At 37.4% G+C, this 22,357-nt stretch overlaps 1 non-coding gene across 1 annotated transcript; it reads left to right on the top strand.

Annotated features, from left to right (window-relative positions):
- The first annotated feature begins 3,826 nt into the window (after window positions 1-3,826).
- On the top strand, window positions 3,827-3,932 carry LOC132642970 (small nucleolar RNA R71). The gene has a single exon (XR_009583437.1). It is a non-coding gene; the product is annotated as a small nucleolar RNA R71 (small nucleolar RNA).
- Window positions 3,933-22,357: the final 18,425 nt, after the last annotated feature.

The following is a 22,357-nucleotide window of genomic DNA, read 5'->3' as shown; positions in this document are numbered from 1 at the left end:
TGCCTTAAGAATTTCCATCACTTCACTTTCTGGAACACAACGCCGAATGATGTTATCAGCACATGTGCGGAACAAATAAGGCTCGTCCCAATAGTACTGCCGAGCATCCCGCAAGAATTTCTTCTTTTGGTAAGTTTTGATATCATCGGGAATTATACCTGTTACCAAATAATTGGCTAAATCAGCATACCATGGTGCTACCTCATTTGACACCGCCAACACCCTTTCGTCTGGAAAAGAATCATCTATATCAAGCTCGTCAGTCGGTCTCCCAGCTTCTTCAAGCCGAGAGAGATGGTCAGCCACCTGGTTTTCAGTGCCCTTTCGGTCTTTTACCTCAAAATCGAACTCTTGCAGCAGTAGCACCCATCTAATCAGTCGCGGCTTTACTTCCTTCTTTGCCATGAGGTATCTCAAGGCTGCATGATCAGTATAAACCACAACTTTGGACCCCAACAAGTAGGCCCGAAATTTTTCGAAAGCAAACACAATGGCAAGCAGTTCTTGCTCTGTCACTGTGTAATTCATCTGTGCAGCATTCAGCGTTCTGCTAGCATAATAGATCGGGTGCATAATTTTATTGTGCCTCTGCCCAAGCACAGCGCCTATTGCGAAACCACTCGCATCACACATCAGTTCGAATGGTAGGGACCAGTCAGGAGCACTAATAATAGGGGCAGTAGTGAGACGCTCTTTTAGCTCCTCGAATGCCTTCTGGCACTTGTCATCAAATACGAATTTAGCCTCTTTTTCAAGAAGCTTGCACATAGGGTTTGCGATCTTGGAGAAATCTTTGATGAAGCGCCTATAGAACCCAGCATGTCCCAAGAAACTGCGGACACCCTTGACTGAGATGGGTGGAGGAAGTTTTGCAATCACATCAATTTTCGCTTGATCGACCTCGATTCCCTTTTCGGAGATTTTGTGACCGAGGACGATTCCTTCCTTCACCATAAAGTGGCATTTCTCCCAGTTCAGCACCAGATTGGTCTCCTCACACCTTCTTAGCACTTGACCCAGATGGCCTAGACAATCTTCAAATGAGTCACCCACCACGGAAAAATCATCCATGAACACCTCCAAGAAATCCTCCACCATGTCGGAGAAGATTGACATCATACACCTCTGAAAGGTGGCTGGTGCATTACACAACCCAAAAGGCATCCGGCTGAATGCAAATGTCCCATAAGGACAAGTGAATGTGGTCTTCTCCTGATCTTCCAGAGAAATGTTTATCTGATTGTAGCCCGAATAACCATCAAGGAAACAATAATAAGAACGCCCTGCTAGTCTATCCAACATCTGATCAATGAAGGGCATAGGGAAGTGGTCCTTGCTCGTGGCTGTGTTGAGCTTGCGATAATCCATGCAAACTCTCCAACCGGTGACAGTTCTGGTCGGGATCAACTCATTCTTAGCATTCGACACAACAGTGATGCCGCCCTTCTTAGGAACACATTGGACCGGACTCACCCATTTACTATCAGTAATAGGGAAAACCACGCCTGCATCTAGCCATTTGATAATCTCTTTCTTGACAACCTCTTGCATGTTCTCGTTTAGTCGTCTCTGATGCTCTACACTTGGTTTGCTGCCGTCCTCCAATTGAATTTTGTGTTCACAGATCCCAGATGGGATACCTCTAATATCTGCTATGGTCCAACCAATAGCACGCCTATACTCCCTCAATACCTCCAAAAGTTGCACAATCTGCTCCTCAGTCAATGAGGCTGACACAATCACCGGTAATGTGTTGTCGGGACCAAGGAACTCATATCTCAGGTGTGATGGGAGCTGCTTAAGCTCTAACTTAGGTGGCTCAATGATCGAAGGCTTTGCTGGAGGAGTTGTTCTATTTTCCAGATCAAGACTCAGCTTCTTTGGGTGGTATGTGTATGAGCCCAGCCCCATAAGTGAATTAAATGTCTCCTCATAGCCTTCCATATTCTCAGCATCGAAATTCATCAGAATACCAGCCAAAGCCTCACTTAAGCTCTCTTCTTCCATTTTGAACTCCACTGCATCATTAACAACATCCCATGAATCAATGACCGAAATACTCTCGTAAGCACTTGGTAACTTCATCCCTTTGCTAGCCTGAAAAGTCACTTCTTCATTGTTGATTCGGAATTTTATTTCATTTTTCTCAGAATCCATCAAGGCCCTACCTGTAGCAAGGAAAGGTCTCCCCAGAATGATAGGAATGTCCCGATCAACAGCACAGTCAAGAATCACGAAATCAGCGGGCAACATAAAATCACCAACCCGCACAATGACATCATCCACCACCCCGACAGGTCTTTTGATAGACCTATCAGCCATTTGCAGTCTCATCGTAGTCGGTCTTGGCATCCCCAAACCTGATTGTTTATAAATAGCAAGGGGCATCAAATTTATACTCGCCCCATTATCACACAAGGCGCGAGCAAAATCATGGTGCCCAATAGAACAAGGAATGGTGAACGCTCCAGGATCTCCCTTTTTCTGAACAAGTGTGGTTGAGATGATGGAGCTCACCGTGTGAGTCAAACTCACGGTTTCATGTTGAACCGTCTTCTTCTTGGTCAGCATATCCTTCAAGTATTTTGCAAAACCCGGCATTTCCTTGACAGCTTCCAAGAAGGGAAAATTTAGAGACAACTGCTTCAGCTGATCATAAAACTTCTCGAACTTAGCATCTTCTTTCTTCTTTACCAACCTTTGAGGGAAGGGAGGTTTAGATTTGAATAGCTGCGTCAAAGGGCGTAGAGCCCCTATTACAGCCTGCTTACTCGTGTCATCAGCTTCTCTCACCATCTCTGGAATCTTAGCAACCTTTTTGTCAATAGGCCTCTCATCAGCAATGATGGGTGTGTCGGACTGCACCTCATCCTCTTCATCTATTTGCTCAAGATCAATCATCTTCTCAGCAGCCCCCTGGATTTGTTTACCACTCCTAGTAGTGATGGCAAATGCACGGTCTATACCGCCTCCCCCATTCCTAGGATTTGGAATAGTGTCACTCGGAAGTCCTCCCTTTTTAGGAGGGTGCTGCTCTCTAGAAATGTCCCTCATCTGCGACTCAAGCTTCTGAATAGCTGCTGTATGGGACCCCACTGTTTCTGTCAGCCCAGATAAAGTTCTGTCAGACTTAGCTTGGTTTGCCAAAATCTGCTCAAGCATTGCTTCAACCTTCGAACTACCTTGCTCTGAAGACTCACCTTTAGGTGGTATATAAGGATTTGTACTCTTGTTCCCAAAATTGTTGCTGTTGTTATAGCTCCTGTGATTTCCACCACCAAAATTATTGTTGTAGTTGCCAGAATTGTTGTAAGCACCTTGGCCTTGGCCTTGGCCTTGCTGTGGTCTCCATTGATTTTGACTCTGATAGCCACCTTGGTAATTCTGTCTTTGGTAACCCCCTTGAGGGTTGTTAACATAGTTGGCATCTTCAACCTGCCTAGATGGCCCCTCAAGGAGCGGATCATCTTGAGCATGGTACATCCCTTGCGGCAAGACTGTATTATCTTCACAAACATTTACCTTTTTGATTTGTGATTCATCAAACTTCTTTGTCAGCAAGGCAATATTTGTTGCAAGTGCTGCTAATGTTTGCTGGGTATCTTGATTTTCCCTCACCATATTCTGGATCATGGCACTACCATATGGTACCATATCAGCATTGTTTGAGTGCCAAGCCTGATTATGAGTTGTCAGCTTGTTAAGTATGGTGGTTATTTGTCGAAAGGTCTTGTTCATAAAACAACCATCAGCTGCATTATTAGCCACTGACTGTGACACTGGGTCTAACCCTCGATAGAACTTCTCCATCAATATATGATCCAGAAAACCATGATTCGGGTTGTCCTGCAAATACTCCTTGAATCTCTCCCATGCTTCATATAGCTGTTCCCCTGGTCGCTGCTTAAATTCATATATCTTATCACGAATTTCAGCTCTTTTGCTAGAGGGATACCACTTTGTGAGAAAAGCAGTTGTCATTTCTGCCCATGAAGTAATAGAATTCCGGGGCAGCTTCTCAAACCATGTTCTTGCTTCTCCCGCTAGGGAATATTTGAATAACCTCAACCTAATAGCATCTTGTGAAACATTGTTCTGGATGTGATTAGCACACACATCCACAAAATTCTTCAAATGACGATGGGGGTCATTCTCGGTAGAGTTCCGAAAGTATCCCTCAAGTTTCAACAACTGGTATAGAGAGGAGTCAATCTTCACAGTAGCAGCTCCAAATCGAGGCTGAACAATAGGAGATGCATACTCCTCCTCCGGAACAAATTCAGCGAAAATATTTTCATCGACTGGTTCATTCGCCTGATTGTTCACCACATTTCCTTGGTTGTCAGCTCGTTGATTTTGCTGATGTCGATTCATGTTCACCTTATTTACACAAAGTAGCAAACAAGGTGGGATGGAATAAGCAAAAGACTTTAATCAAAGCAAACACTATTTAGTAATTTCAAAACCGTATTCCCCGGCAACGGCGCCAAAATTTGATACGCTCAAATTACACCTCTTAATGGTGTAATGCGGACGTTGTCAAATATAGTAACCCAACAAGGTTGGGGTCGAATCCCACAGGGAATATGGTGTGAAAAGATTACTAAAGTCGTAGATGCTAAGTTCTGGGTCTAATGTCTTAATCCGATAATGTTGGTAAAAGTTGATCTTTTCTATAACTAATTTCTAACTATTTCTTTGGTGGAAATTTATGGTAAAAGAAACTAAGGTTGTGTCCCCGTTAGATAGGGTGTATGCTCATGGGTATTGATCTTGATATACTTCTAATGGATCATTCTATGAATGCACTAAATCACTATGTGAATCTCTACTATTTCCCAATAAATAAAGATTATGTCTTTCTATGATTTTTCCAAATATAAGAAAGTAACTATGAAGAACGATTAATCATGCCAAGTAAATTCATCTTATTCCTGAGTGAATTTATTAAACAAAGGTTAAAGCTTTGAGTTCTTGTTAATTATTCTTACCAACCCTAATTATTTTTCCAAATAAATTTAGGGTTTATGGCTTTAACTAATGTTTGCAACCATTAATTATGAATGAAGAATGAAGAATAACTAAACCCTAAAAATCCATTATGTGTATATCATTCACAATACCCAATTTACAAAACACCCATCATTAGGTTCACAACCCTAGTAAGGGAATTTAGCTACTCATAACAAAGAGCAAGAAATACGAAATTGGAGAATTCATAATATCTTACTTTGAAATGAAAAAGGATTGAGAATACTTGAATTGATGTTTTAATCTTCACAAGCTAGAGAGTATGTAATGTTCTATCTCAAGAAACATAAAAATACTCAATATCCTAGTTAGAAACCCTAAAAAGACTATTTATAAGGTTTGGGAAATACACAAGTTACAGATTTTACACTTTAGTCCCATCATGATAAAATACGGTCCGTAAATCACTTTACGGACCGTAAAAAATGGTTTACGCCCAAGTTGGCTGCTCAGCTGTGCAACTTCCCCTTTTTAAATACGGACCGTAAACTGGACCGTAAACTGGTTTACGGTCCGTAAACTGCATGGTCGTATTTCAACATCATCTGCTTCCACTTTCTGCCAGATGCTCAGCTGGTTAAATACGTGATGGAATACGGACCGTAAACTGAAATACGGTCCGTAAACCTAGCTCGTAAACCACCATCTTCTCAGTTTGACTTTCTGGTTCTGTTATCCTTAAACACGGCCATGGAATACGGCCCGTATTGTGGAATACGGTCCGTAAACTTCAATTTACGACCATGATCTGCACTTCAACTGTGATCTTGCCAAATATGTTCCTTTTCCTGAAAACACTAAAAACCACGTAAAATCACATAGGCTTGCTTAAAAACAAGTAAAACTTAGAGTTAAAAAGCATCAATTGTAGCGTAAAATCACGCCACATCAGCAGCCTTGCCGGCTTGCGTATCCTATTATGTTTTGATTAGCTGTGACTCCTCAGGAAACAGGTTTATTATATGCGACGTTATGAATCTTTAGTTACCTTCATGTAACAGGTACGTATATGAGTGTCCAGCTCGGGCACTAGTCATGGCATACGGAGTTGGGTCGTGACATGATGTTCCATCATCGGAGTACATATGTACGGTGCATATGCATTGCATTGTACTACGGCTTTTATTGTGATATTCTTGTTATATACTTGTGATATACTGATTTAGATTGATATATTGAGACTTGGCACATTTGGGTTTAGATGCTATAACATAGGTGATGACATGTATTTGGTGACTGGCTCGAGTTTGACTTATATCCTATTGATTTACCCGTTTATCTTACTTTATTGCCTTGATATATGTTAGCGAATCTTAGTCGGCCTATGATACATACCGGTACTTTTTGTTTTGCACTAACCTGCACCTGCCGCATTCTTTTATGAATGTATACTACCAGGTGAGAACGACTTTGTTACATCCCGTATTTTTGTGCGTTGGAAAGCGTGCGAGTTAAATGACATTAATAACGGAAGCGAGGTTATCCCTCAAGATCATAGGTGGTTAGAGTGATGGTACAGATGTATTGAAAGGATTAGAAGTCAAGTGAATTGGAAAATAATTTTCATTAAGGGTCAACGTTTATTTGAGGGAAATACGATCCAGGCTATAATACCCCGTATTTTTGGACTAGGAAATTGAACCACCAAATATGAGCCAATTTACTCGATCTCGGAGGATTTGGTCATTTCAAGCATAACAATCAAATAACTTGGTGTATACAAGGATGAGGTCCAGAAATAATTTAGGACCTAACAAGTGGAATGACGGTGATTGAAAATAATATTCAAGTATGTGGAAGAAGAGGCTATGAATTAGTGTTCTATCATATGATAATGATAATGATAATGAGTGCATGACGTATGTTAAGAATGATTATTATTTAAGTGAATTGAGATCGAAAAATTAATTGTGTGTGTAATTGGTTAAATGGAGGATCGTAGTGGAAGACCAGAAATTAATTACCAATTGTAAGGGGAGACAAAGTGATCTAATCGAGAAATAATGTGGATAAGTGCAAGAAATATTATGTCCACGTGGCATCTTGTTAAATATAGAAACATATGATTATTATCATGTGTGGGATCCATTAAGTTGGCCCATAAAATCAGATTTTGGTCCCACCAAAAATCCAACAAAAGTTTTCAATGTTTCCACTGGTAGAATTTAAAAATAAATTGGCTATTTACACTCCAAAATGCAATGTATATTGCTAGCCGCGTGTCTTCTTTATCAAGATGAATCAGCACTCTATCTCAATTAGGATAACAGGTGGTGATGTATAATGAAACAATATTCATCATTGTCATTAGCCAAAGGATACCAAGTATTCACTTGCTTGACATAATAATTTGGAAAAGCTGAGAACGTCCATGGATGGTCATTCTTGAGCTCTTGGACATCTTGTTTTTTTTGAGCCAACTAAGTAAATTCTAACAAGAATTTCAAGAGCATCCCTAGATGTGCAAGTTAAGCGCATAATGGAAGAATTGAGTCATTGTAGTCACTCAAATTATAGAATCCATGTATGTAAAGCTATCCCTTCTTTCTTTTTGACATGATCTTTATGAAACAAACAGACGACGTGTATATGACTCCAAAGAAGCTCCTATTCTTAGAGACACTAGGATGGCTAATGTTCTTGATTCCCAAAACTTATTTTGTTATGTCTTGTTACGTATCTATGATCTCAGGCGTCCTATTTTGATATAATCCATAGTGACATTCGAAGGGTACTTGATAGGACTATTGTCTTGATTTTCAAATGATAGTTCATTTTGATTATTCTATTGAGTCTCAGCTATAATTTAGTTTGCATATGGTTGCTCAGTACTCTGCTCGTGCATGCCTCAATATATCTATCACTGAGTCCCGGGCCAGGATACGTTTTCGTGCACAGTTTCACTGCATTATTCACCGAGTCCCTCACTAGAGGGCCGGGATACGGCATATATATATATGATGATGATATGGTGATGTGATGATATGATGATACGATGATATGATGATATGACGATGTGATTATGGCGCCAAGGATGACTTTATTCACCGAGTCCCATAATGGGCCGGGTATGATATATGATATTGATATGCATGGTTTACATTTCATAAGGCAAGTGTTTTGGTATTTGAATGTCGTAACTTGTCTCCTGTAATCTCTATTTCAGTCATGATCCTCTTTATCGTATTCCATGCTTTATATACTCAGTACATATCTCGTACTGACCCCCTTTCTTCGGGGGGCTGCGTTTCATGCCCGCAGGTACAGATAGTCTGTTTGGTGACCCTTCAGCATAGGACTTCTACTCAGCTGTCTTGGAGAGCTCCATTGTTCCGGAGCCTAGACTTTTGGTACAGATCTTATGAGGTATATATATGTTCATCCAGGGGTACGGCGGGGCCCTGTCCCGTCATATTTCACTATCGATACTCTTAGAGGTCCGTAGACATATGTGTGGGTTGTGTATAAGTTTGTTCAGCTGTGTCTATACGATGTGCTATGGATATTGATATGTTCTGGCAGCCTTGTCGGCTTGCGTATGATATTGATATGTAGTGAAAGCCTTGTCGGCTTGCGTATCATATTATGTTTTGATTAGTTGTGACTCCTCAGGAGACAGGTTATCTGAGTATGTGTATAGATGATGACGTTATGAACCTTTGGAGTTCTTATGCAAGTTTCCATATTGTTTCATAGATTCGGTTTGACTATACCTAACAGGTACGTATATGAGTGTCCGGCTCGGGCACTAGTCATGGCCCATGGTGTTGGGTAATGACAAAAGTGGTATTAGAGCAGTTCGTCCTCGAAGTGTCTACAGACTGTGTCTAGTAGAGTCTTGTTTATCTGTGTGTTGTGCACCACATCTATAAACAGGAAGCTACAGTACATTTAGGATGTTACCTTTCTTTCATATCTAAGATCGTGCGATAGAGCCCAGCCATAGGAGATGAAATTCCTTATACTAACCCTTGATTTATGCTGAAGAACGGCATCGACAGAAGAAAGTGACTGATGATATTGGAAGTTACAAAGTACACAGGTAAGTAACGGTGCGAAAGATGCACGTCGGATAAGGAAGAATATTGAAGTATGATTGAAATGTAAAGTCGAAGAATGAAAGGGAAGGTTGATAGGAAGGTATAACAGGACAGGTCGTTAAAGGATCAAGTAGGCCTCAAGGTGTGATATGTGAGGTAAGTTTTGACATCTTTATACTTCTACTTGAAATTGGGAGCCCTGTGTTGCTATGATATGATATGATATATACGTATATATGTTGGCCCTGTGAGGAATTGTTGGTATTTCCTGCGTGCAGGTTTTGGGATAGTAAGAAATACAAAGGAAACTCTGCCAAAATTTTCTTAGAAATAAAATTAACTATTGAATCGATAGTAATAGTAAGTATGAGGTCAATATCGATAGGGTAAATTTATCATGTTGGATTAAAGCTTTAGGAGATACTCTTCATGTCATCCGTAAGCGGCATCATTCTTATTTGGTAAATTGTATTTCAAAGAAGCATATATGAGCAACAAAGTTTGGAATTCATTTGAACGAACCAAAATACTTTCCAATCACATTTTACCTTAGAAAAAGCTCATGTTGAAGAGCAAAAACTTCCAGCAATTAAGTTTCACTTTTATTTGAAGAATACAAAGCATACAGTAAGTAGTTTATGAACTAAATAGTTCGTTCGTGACCCAAGAACAAATATGGAAGTGAACTATGTGAATCAAGCATTAGAAGTCCCATGGTGCTTGTCGGATTCTAGTTCTTCTTGTGGTGGTTTCGGAGGATGCTTCATGGTGACGTAATCTTGGAGTTGGAGCGTTCTTGTGTTCTTGAGGTAACATTTCATCATATCTTTATGTCCTTGAGTTTATTAATTCTTAATCAACGAATTGGAGATGGAATTTGTGGAAGGAAAACTCAAACTTGTGGGCTGTCTAGGATCATGTGTTTCATGTGTTGTTGATGAAATGCTAGGATAATTTGGAAAGGGCTTGTGACACTAAGGGATGATTTGGAAAAAGGTGGAAAATCTTAACAGAATGTTTTGTTGAGGTATCGAGTGAACCGATAAGTAGGGATAAATTACGACGAGGTTATAGTTAAAAGGAGTAATAGTGTGATTGAGACAAGAGTACGGAGGAAGAGGAATTGTGACGAATATGAATGTATTGATGAGGCAACTTATGAGATATTAAGGGTAAGATTGATCAGAAAGGATAAAAGGTTAAGTGTGCCGACCCCACGGAGTGTAATTAAACCATAGAATCGTGAATAAGATTAAGAAGGGTTACTATAGGATTGATTACGAACATGATATTATGTGAGTATAATAAGGATTGTTATGAAAATGAGTTAAGCCTAGCGAGGAAGTGACTAAAAGGTATGACGTGATCTATGTGATTAAAGTATAAAGGCAAATATGAAATGGAAAGGCAGGGTATAGAACGAATGAGAAAGACTTATAAGGTCCTATAGGGAAAGTTCAGAATAGAGATTATATGATAATGAAAATGAAAGTGAGCATAAGAAAAGAAGAAGTTAATTGAAGGAAGGAAATAAGAAGAAAGCGAGCGGGACAACAGTCTAGTAATAGGTTATGACATGTGTAGTCAAGAAAACGAGTAATATAAGTGACGGAACTGTGAAAGGCCAAACTATGGAAAAATGAGCCACGAGGCAGAATGAGTGCTAGAAAATGACTGGGATGATAAGAACAAATAGGGATGAACAGAATATGTTTTGAGAATGAGAAAGGGATTATGCAGAAGTAGTGTTTTCCGAAGGATACAGAGATAGCATAATATCCCTCGTGCACAGAATGAAAGATAGACATAGACTGGAGAAATGGTAAGGGAATACTAAAGGAAGCACCTACGAACTTAAAGGTGTAATACGACGACAAGGCGATAAGATAAGACTATCATTAAGACGAACTTGATATGATTTTGAGTAAGTTAGAAGTTAGTGTTGGGTACACAACAAGGTTAAAAGAGCATAAGGCATAAAGGAGCATTGCGCATATATGACTTCACCTCGAATATAGTGAAATCCTTAAAGGATAAGGACTGTAAGCCTGAGGAACAAATGAGGTATTGTGAATTTATTAAGGGAAATAGATGATATAGGTTGGGGTAAAGATAATGTTACAAGAGAGCCTTAGATACTTATTATCAGAATATAAGTGCTACCTGATTGAGAATTTGAGACGACTACAAGTGCTAATTAATAGTTGATTGGAGTAAACAGAATGTGGCCTTGGGTGAGTTACTACATTGGTTGCATTACTCGAGTACAAATTATCAGATGAGATTTTATACTATATATAGAAAGGTTCTCGTCGCTTCGTGATTTTGTTAAGGTCTCGTACGTGGATAATCAAGGTTATAAATTATAAAGAAAGGACATGGATATGGTACAGTATACCAAGTGAATTGGAAAAGAGATCAGATGAATTTAAGATTGGAAATAGGGACATAAAGCGGAAAATAAGTAGATAGTGGTATAAGTACGTCCTTAAGGGGGGAAGCGAGTGGGAGAAATGCAAGTGTAAGAAGGAAATAATTGACACCGCAATATATTTGATATGGATTCTTAAACTTCAAGTGCGATCCCTTGCTGAAACAGTTAGTAAGATCTGAAAGCCAGCAATAAACGGATAGAATTCAGGATGGTATTTGAGACAGTGCTGAGAATTATTTGTAAAGATCTTGGATAATATGACATTAGAAAGTGGATGCTTATAAAAAGGAAGAATACGACAAGAAAACGGTAACGACGAACTTAAGAGATATTATAAAGGATAGTAATGCTATACTGGATTAGAGGTTAAGATGTTGGCAACGGAGTTATTTGTTAATGATATTGTGACTTATAAATAGCAACGGAGAAGGGATAGGAAATCTCCTATAATAGGATATGAGAAAATTGAATGGTGAATAAAGGAAAGAAAAGGAGTATGACAAGATAGACGACAAGTGAATTTTAGTACAAATAAGATATGTAAAGCGGAATGAACTAGGAGAAGGAAAGACTATGACTAAGATTGGATATACTTGATACGAGTTGTACAAGAATAGTTATATAACCTACGAATATTTGTATGCTAAGAATGAGACTAAGCGAGTACTTGATAAGAAGAGTAAGGATTCAGTAATAACCATGCGGTTGCGATATTTTGGATATATTAAGGAAAGGTGTAAGATGGTTTGAGGCAAAATTACCGAGATAAAATTAATACTGAGGGCAAATAGGACATGGCCATAGCTGAGCCCGATGCCGATTGAAAGGTACAAGAGGAGAATGCAAGGTAAATCATAAAGACTAGCAAAACGACGCTAAGATATTTCTCGGGCTAATTTGAGCACCTTCGTATATTCTTGTAAAGATTGCAACATAATGTGTGACAGAAATACTAAGAGCCAAATCTGATTAAAGAGGCAATATAAGAGTTTGGATTAAAAATAAAGAAACGACACGGGGTAATATGCCTAAAGTGTTGTAAGTTGGATTAAGGGAAATAGTGAAACAGTTCAAGCGAGACGATCGGAACAAACTGGATACTAGATGACATTGAATTTATGTGTCAAATCAAAAATTCTTTCGGAATTATACCAGTTAATAATAGACAGATCACAGAGAAACTATGCAAAGTTATCATATGAGAGAACTCCAGCACTACTTGATAGCCAACTCAAAAGATCGAGATTAAGAGTTAAACGCAAAGTGACAGTTAAAATCGTTTAATAAGAAAGTCGAGAAGTGATACATAATGCTGAAGATTCCAGGGTATGGACTGTAACAGCAGAACAATGTGAGGTTATTAAAGTAAAATAATGTATACCTTGAAAAACTTTCTTTTGTTCGTAGAATCTGCGAAGAGTCTACAGGTTACCAGAGGCATGAAATACTCCAGAGATTGTAAAGCCTAATAAATCGACGAGGGACGTCTACGCGTGCGAGGTAAGATGAAGTGAACAATAAGTCTTAAAGGAGTAACTATAGAAGGAGAAAGAGTCAAGTTATAACTAAGTGCCCGATAGAAGAGTAAGATTTCAACAGAAGAGCTCGCAATACAAATGTTAACCAACTGCGAAATAAAGAAGAGAGTAAATACAATGGTGTGGGATTATTACATCGAGAGGCAAGAGCAAGAGGGAACATTACGGGAATGGTTACTTAGAGATCTGGAATGAGTTATAGTAATAAAAGAGAATCAACCAATGACGGAGGCATGTGAAGGGCATAATTCAATAAGAGAACACTTGAGAAAGTATTGGGAGTGCAGGACGAGTCCAACATTCGAGGACGAATGTTCTAAATGGGGGAAGGATGTTACATCCCATATTTTTATGCGTTAGAAAGCGTGCGAGTTAAATGACATTAATAACGGAAGCGAGGTTATCCCTCAAGCTCATAGGTGGTTAGAGTGATGGTACAGATGTATTGAAAGGATTAGAAGTCAAGTGAATTGGAAAATAATTTTCATTAAGGTTCAACGTTTATTTGAGGGAAATACGATCCAGGCTATAATACCCCGTATTTTTGGACTAGGAAATTGAACCGCCAAACATGAGCCAATTTACTCGATCTCGGAGGATTTGGTCATTTCAAGCATAAAAATCAAATAACTTGGTGTATACAAGGATGAGGTCCAGAAATAATTTAGGACCTAACAAGTGGAATGACGGTGATTGAAAATAATATTCAAGTATGTGGAAGAAGAGGCTATGAATTAGTGTTCTATCATATGATAATGATAATGATAATGAGTGCATGACGTATGTTAAGAATGATTATTATTTAAGTGAATTGAGATCGAAAAATTAATTGTGTGTGTAATTGGTTAAATGGAGGATCGTAGTGGAAGACCAGAAATTAATTACCAATTGTAAGGGGAGACAAAGTGATCTAATCGAGAAATAATGTGGATAAGTGCAAGAAATATTATGTCCACGTGGCATCTTGTTAAATATAGAAACATATGATTATTATCATGTGTGGGATCCATTAAGTTGGCCCATAAAATCAGATTTTGGTCCCACCAAAAATCCAACAAAAGTTTTCAATGTTTCCACTGGTAGAGTTTAAAAATAAATTGGCTATTTACACTCCAAAATGCAATGTATATTGCTAGCCGCGTGTCTTCTTTATCAAGATGAATCAGCACTCTATCTCAATTAGGATAACAGGTGGTGATGTATAATGAGACAATATTCATCATTGTCATTAGCCAAAGGATACCAAGTATTCACTTGCTTGACATAATAATTTGGAAAAGCTGAGAATGTCCATGATGGTCATTCTTGAGCTCTTGGACATCTTGTTTTTTTGGAGCCAACTAAGTAAATTCTAACAAGAATTTCAAGAGCATCCCTAGATGTGCAAGTTAAGCGCATAATGGAAGAATTGAGTCATTGTAGTCACTTAAATTATAGAATCCATGTATGTAAAGCTATCCCTTCTTTCTTTTTGGCATGATCTTTATGAAACAAACAGACGACGTGTATATGACTCCAAAGAAGCTCCTATTCTTAGAGACACTAGGATGGCTAATGTTATTGATTCCCAAAACTTATTTTGTTATGTCTTGATACGTATCTATGATCCCAGGCGTCCTATTTTGATATAATCCATAGTGACATTCGAAGGGTACTTGATAGGACTATTGTCTTGATTTTCAAATGATAGTTCATTTTGATTATTCTATTGAGTCTCAGCTATAATTTAGTTTGCATATGGTTGCTCACTACTCTGCTCGTGCATGCCTCAATATGTCTATCACTGAGTCCCGGGCCAGGATACGTTTTCGTGCACAGTTTCACTGCATTATTCACCGACTCCCTCACTAGAGGGCCGGGATACGGTATATATATATATATGATGATGATATGGTGATGTGATGATATGATGATACGATGATATGATGATGTGATTATGGCGCCAAGAATGACTTTATTCACCGAGTCCCATAATGGGCCGGGTATGATATATGATATTGATATGCATGGTTTACATTTCATAAGGCAAGTGTTTTGGTATTTGAATGTCGTACTTGTCTCCTGTAATCTCTATTTCAGTCATGATCCTCTTTATCGTATTCCATGCTTTATTTACTCAGTACATATCTCGTACTAACCCCCTTTCTTCGGGGGGCTGCGTTTCATGCCCGCAAGTACAGCTAGTCGGTTTGGTGACCCTTCAGCATAGGACTTATACTCAGCTGTCTTGGAGAGTTCCATTGTTCCGGAGCCTAGAATTTTGGTACAGATCTTATAAGGTATATATATGTTCATCCAGGGGTACGGCGGGGCCCTGTCCCGTCATATTTCACTATCGATACTCTTAGAGGTCCGTAGACATATGTGTGGGTTGTGTATAAGTTTGTTCAGCTGTGTCTATACGATGTGCTATGGATATTGATATGTTCTGGCAGCCTTGTCGGCTTGCGTATGATATTGATATATAGTGAAAGCCTTGTCGGCTTGCGTATCATATCATGTTTTGATTAGTTTTGACTCCTCAGGAGACAGGTTATCTGAGTATGTGTATAGATGATGACGTTATGAACCTTTGGAGTTCTTATGCAAGTTTCCATATTGTTTCATAGATTCGGTTTGACTATACCTAACAGGTACGTATATGAGTGTCCAGCTCGGGCACTAGTCATGGCCCATGGGGTTGGGTTGTGACAGACTTCTACTCCTCGTGACTGATATTCGAGGATTGCTGATTCAAGTCGTTCTGAGTGAGCACGAGGACGTTCGCTGCCCGATGACTCTTTCTATCATTATGTCTTTATTTCTATTATGAGACATGAACTTTGAGATTGCTTATGTATTATTATGATTCAGATTTGTAGTATTTAGTTAGGTGCTCTTTTATGACCAGATCAGATACGGGGGGCGGATTTCATTTACTTTCACACTTTCTTATTTATATTATAAAAGAGTGACACTTTCGCTATTTTACTCTTCCGCTATTTTTTTCCCATTATTATGAATGTCAAGTTAAGGGTTCGCCTACCGAGGTGGGAAAGGTAGGTGCCCAAATGACTTAGTGAAATTGGTTCGTGACAGGGCCCAGTCATACCGTCGTGGCGACAATCCTGCCGCCCCACCGTTGGCGCAACAGTGGCAGGAAGCTCCGCTGAAGTAGAGGTGTAGAATCATTAAAAGACCACCCCAGCAGTGCGGCTAGCGCTGAAGCGGTGCCGACGCAGTGACCGATAGACCGCTACAGCGGTTGACGGGTAGTTATATCCCTATTTAAAGCTCATTTATTGACTTAACCTAATATTCATTTCCCTAAATCTGCTGCCGCCACTACGAGAAAATTCCAGCCCTAGAGACTTAAATGTTGGGAAGGTAAACACTTAAAATCCCTCGTTTCATCTTTCTTTAGTTCCCTCTTTCTTCTTGCACAATTTATGATTATAGTAGAGCATTAAATGAGGGTTCATTCGCTTATCTTATGAGACCTTTGGGTAGATGTGGTAATGGATAACCTAGAACAATTAGTAACTTCAAGATAGCTCTTTTATTGCAAACCTAGACTAAATAGCAAGTTCTAACCCTAAATCATTCTATTTCCTAAATGGGTTAATTTGTTAGACGCTAATAATGTCTTATGTGAATTAGTGAGGTAAGTTTGACTTAGGTAAACCTTGTTTTCCATAAAAGAGGTGAAATAGCTATAATCGAGAATCTAGAAAAATTATTTTAGAAATGACGATTCTACCCCTATAACCCCAAATTCCTCAATTGTTACTTTATCAAATGCATCCATCATTCTAAGACCTTCTGGACCTATAAGTTCTCTACGAAGATGGAAGATGGAATCCAAGTGGATGTTTGCACACCAATTCGGCCCTGAGGTAGGTTACGACTTCCATCTCATGCTAGACTCCGGTTACACTTTCATATATGAGTATTAGATGAAACGGAGAATGCATGTATAGGATCTCGGAGATTGGGCTGGATACTTAGATTAATAATGTATAAAAGGTAGCGGTTATTATGTAACACTAGTAATGCTGTGGATTATGATTACCCTATGGTGAGAGTTCGATTAGCGAAGCATATATTTAGACGGTATGGTCGGAGAATGTATGTAAACTTTCAGGTATGAAGTTGGGTTGGATATTATCTTAGGATGGGCCTTGTTGTGTGATTTAGGGCTAGCCACCCTGTTGTGTTATGACTTACCCTGTTCTATTTGTTGTTGGCTCGATGCCACGTGGAGATATCAGATATTGGTGACTAGTGATTTATCTTGATGATGATGTTGTAACACCATACTTGTGCTGCTTTGAGGCGAGGATTTTAATTCTATTATGGCTTATTGTGTAGCCTTTTTATTGATATTGTTAGCGTGCACATGTGTGGTACTGTTGATATTGATTTGATTATTGACATTGAACTCATACATTGCACGCATTCTCATCCTTCATGATATACTGTTGATACATTGATGATATACAAGGAAACACTGTTATGAGGTGGGCTCAGTTGGATGAGAGTGACGTGAGGATCGATCTCTGCTGTTTATCCTAGAATCGAGGTATACGTGCTAATAGTGATTGCCGAGGTATTTTCCATAATCGTGAGGGTGCATGGCCTTCGTGGGTCCCCTATGGATTGTGCTGCCGAGATGTGATGTTCCATCATCGGAGTACATGTGTACGGTGCATATACATTGCATTCACACTTCATACATTACTGCATCGCATTGTATCGATTTGCTTCCTGTGATTTATTGTGATGCCTTGTGATATACGGATTCGAGTTGGATATACTAAGACTTGACACAGTTGGGTTTAGATGCTATACCATAAGTGATGACTTGTGGTGATATAATTGTAATGTATTGAATCAGATTAAACACTAGTTGGGATTAGTTGCTATAATTATAGGTTGTGATATTGGATTGGGGAAGCATGGTGTTAGGTGACCTTAATATAAAGGTGTATAATATTTCTAGGTTGGGTGAGTAATGAACACTAGAATGACGAGAGAACTTTCCTTCAAACACGAGCGATTATGTGACGATAGTTGACAAGTGATTCGTGAGCATTGCCTATTGTTGTTATAGGAGCTATGAAGTGAGTGTTAATGTAATGTGTAAATGAATCCCTAAGAATGAGTTGATGAAATAAGAACCTTTTATTTGTTGAAGTGAGTGGTAGGTGATGTGCGCTGTTGACTTAGTTTTGCCTACTATGCTCATTTGTAGATTCTATTACCGTTATGCATTTCTAACCATTGTCAGCTTATGATGCTTACCAGTACTATTGTTGTACTGATACTACTCTTGCTACATCCCTTTTTGGGCGTAGAGTTTTTCAGGATATTGATTGGTTGGAGTTTTTCGGAAGATGCACGGTGCTTATCTTGAAGGCCTCCATCATTCTCATTCCGAGATGGAGACTGAGTCTTAGATTTATTGTTGTATCCAGGATTCAAACCTTAGTCGCTCTTAAACTAGTCTAGACCAGGTCATGGGAAATAGAGTTAGTGTATTCATTAAATTGTTGTAAACATTTCCGTTATTTTGTTTATCTAAATTGGTTTGACTTTCATTTCTTTTTATAATATATCTTAATGGATAATGAATCTCGTTCTTTACTTGTTTATGAATTGTTTGGGGTTAAGGGTTCGCCTACTGAGGTGAAAATGGTGGGTGCCCGTGCGGTCCTAAAATGGATCGTGACAAGAAGTCAGAACATGAAAAAATAAATCTGTTTCTTTTGATTTCCTTGTCGATAATAAAATCATAAATACATTCATAATAATGTGAAATTTTGCATATGGATATTTATTAATACAAAATGTACTTATAAACTATATAGGAGGAATAAGCAGTGTTTTTCTAAATTAGTATTATAACTGTATTTTTTTAAAATTAAACATGATGTGTCACTAATCGAGGTGCACGTAAATTGGTCTGACACAACAGTCATCTTCACTATCTATAGAATTCATTGGCCTTTAGAATTCACTGTGAACTTGAGTAAATAAACCTTGAGTACCAATCGTTTCTATTCTGAATATTTGAAATTGATATTATTGCACTATCTATAGAATTCATTGTCCTTTAGAATATGCACTCACGACATTTTTTTTAAAATTATTCACAATATGTAGCGCCCAAATATGGTTTTTAATGATTGTACTTTTTGCCCTTGAGCTACAAATCAATTCTCATATGCATCCTTTGAAAATCACTTATTTTTTTAACATATAAGTTGCTATTATACAAGAATGAAAATTATCGTGATTTAAAAAAATAAAGTAAAAAGTAGTGCACCTACAAATAGTAGATGAAGAAGAAAAAGAAGTATATGTTATATTGATGAATGCTGACGTGATATGAAATTAAAACAAGAATCATGGTTATTCATTTTAGACATAAAAATTCATAGATATTAAATTTTGATTTTAAAATCTGCTAGTGTAACTAGCAGTTGTACCTCTTTCTTTTTACTATTCTTCGATATTAATTAAATAAGAAAAAGCTTAATATTAACTCAATAAATTTTGTTGACTCAGATTGAAACTGAAAATAAAATACTCATTGAATAGAAGTAGACAATGATTGAAATGTAACAGATCCCAAAATATTGCACATATATCTAGGATGGTCGAATAACGCTAGTACATTTCTTCCTACTATAACATAATATAACTTTAACCTACCACGAAAACAACATGAGCTAAAAAATGACGTGCTAAAAAATAAATACTAGTATGCTCAGTAATCATGATATTCTATTGGTCCAAGCCCCGCTCCCACCCATGACCAAACTTTTTGATGCACCCCCAACATGGAGACCGCTACTTTGACTTACATCATCTCCGTTATCTACTCAAAATTAGAGAGAAGTGATGGAGGTTGAGAAGTGTGAGATTGTTGTTCGAGTCACTTTTTCCTATCTTTAAGTTTATCCTGTGTAAGAGCAGATAACTTTAACAATTCGTTAATTTCTGATAAGAGCAGATAACTTTAACAATTCGTTAATTTCTGTAGCATCAAGGTCAAATATATTAACCTTTCCCTCATATAATCGATTGAACGTGATTTCTATTTTCTTCTCCTTGTTTCTTTGCTCGGTTTTTCTAATATTATTTTCTTTCTCCTCCAATTTAGAAGAAAAGTAGGTTTCAAGTTTAACTAAATTTTTAAACTTTTCATTTTCTGTGTGACTCAAATACCTGGTTACTATAACCTTAGCCTCATCCTCATTTGGCCAAATAGTAGGGTTGGTTTCTCCAGGACTAAAAATTATTAGAGCAATAGGTATGTCACATAAGGTAGACAAGTCATTTGCTTGTTTGGACAAACTAGTTATTCTTCTTGCTTTTCTTTGGCTTTCATCTAAATTGCTATTCATGTCTGGTAACACAAAAACTAAAAAACTAAAAAGAGAGAGCACTTTCTTTGGGAGCAAAATATATGAATGAATACCTAATTGTGAAGATGGAATAGGAGTACCGAAATGTATATATAGATGCATAATTAGACTTGTTTATACCATATGGTTAGGATTTTGAGTAAATCTAGATAATTTGGTCCGAATTTGGTTATAAATTTATTAGGACAATTTGAATTTGATGAATTAAATATTTTCTTAAAGTGCTTGAAGGTTCAAGATTCTAATTAGAATTTCAGACCATATTTTCGAACATGTAAGATCCTAGTGATCCGTGGGTGTCATTGCATATATGAAATTTATCAAGGGTGATGTCTTGTCGGCTCACAGATTGTTCTTATTGCAAAAATATTTTATAGAAGTCAGAACATGAAAAAATAAATCTATTTCTTTTGATTTTTCTTGTCGATAATAAAATCATAAATACATTCGTAATAATGTGAAATCTTGCATAGGGCCATATATTAATACAAAATGTACTTATAGTCTATATAGGAGGAATAAGCAGTGTTTTTCTAAATTAGTATTATAACTGTATTGTCTTTAAATTAAAAATGATGTTTCATTAATCGAGGTGCACGTAAATTGGTCTGACACAACAGTGATATAAAAAATATTTTAACGATTTTCTTAACGTAAAAGAGGTGAGTTTGGAGTAAGTACATATGCATAATGGGAATTTGTTGTACCGTATGATCAAATGATTCAACGTAGATTTTGATAACTTGTTCCAAATTTGGTAATAAATTGATTAGCACATTTTGGTTCAAGAAGAATTACGTATTTTCTAAAGATGTTTCAAAATTTGAAATTCAAATAAGAATTTCTGAAATATTATTCCAATATCCAATGTATATTTTGGGATTTTGAAAATCCAAGTGATCAACTTGTTACTTTGTATTTGAAGAATTCTGGGTGAAGTCTAATGATATTACCTTTTTATACTTTAAGTAATTACATAGGTCAATATTAGGATATGATTATAATATGTTACCATTAAAAATAAAACAAAATATGACTTTCTAATATAGTTAATTCTATGATTCGCTGTGAACTTGGGTAAATAAACCTTGAATACCAATCATTTCTATTTTGAATATTCGAAATTGATATTATTGCACTATCTATAGAATTCATTGTCCTTTAGAATATGCACTCACATCATTTTTTAAAAAATTATTCGCAATATGTAGTGCCCGAATATGGTTTTTAATGATTGTACTTTGTGTCCTTGAGCTAGAAATCATTTCTCATATGCATCCTTTGAAACTCACTTATTTTTTTAACATATAAGTTGTTATTATACATGAATGAAAATTGTCGTGATTAAAAAAAAAAAAAAAGCGAAAAGCGAAAAGCTGCGCACCTACAAATAGAAGATGAAGAAGAAAAAGAGGTATATGTTATATTGATGAATGCTGGCGTGATATGAAATGAAAACAAAAATCGTGGTTATTCATTTTAGACACAAAAAACTCATAGATATTGAATTTTGATTTTAAAATACGCAAGTGTAACAAGCAATTTTACCTTTTTCTTTGTACTATTCTTCGATATTAATTAAATAAGAAAAAGTTTAATATTAATTCAATAAATTTTGTTGACTCAGATTGAAACTGGAAATAAAATACTCATTGAATAGAAGTAGACAATGATTGAAATGTAACAGATGCCAAAACATTGCACATATATCTAGAATGGTTGAATAATGCTATAGCATTTCTTCCTTGTCATGACTCAAATCACGGATCGCGCGAGCACCTATCTATTCCCACCTAGTAGGTGAACCCGTGCATTACTCAACTTCAAAAAACAACATAAGAAAGTAAATAAGAAGAAAAAACAGTCTCAAATAATAAATAGATAATCATGCGGAATCCTACA

The sequence above is a fragment of the Lycium barbarum genome, chromosome 5 (genome assembly GCF_019175385.1).
Source record: "Lycium barbarum isolate Lr01 chromosome 5, ASM1917538v2, whole genome shotgun sequence".
Taxonomy (NCBI): domain Eukaryota; kingdom Viridiplantae; phylum Streptophyta; class Magnoliopsida; order Solanales; family Solanaceae; genus Lycium; species Lycium barbarum.
This window is presented reverse-complemented; position numbering and strand designations above follow the sequence as displayed.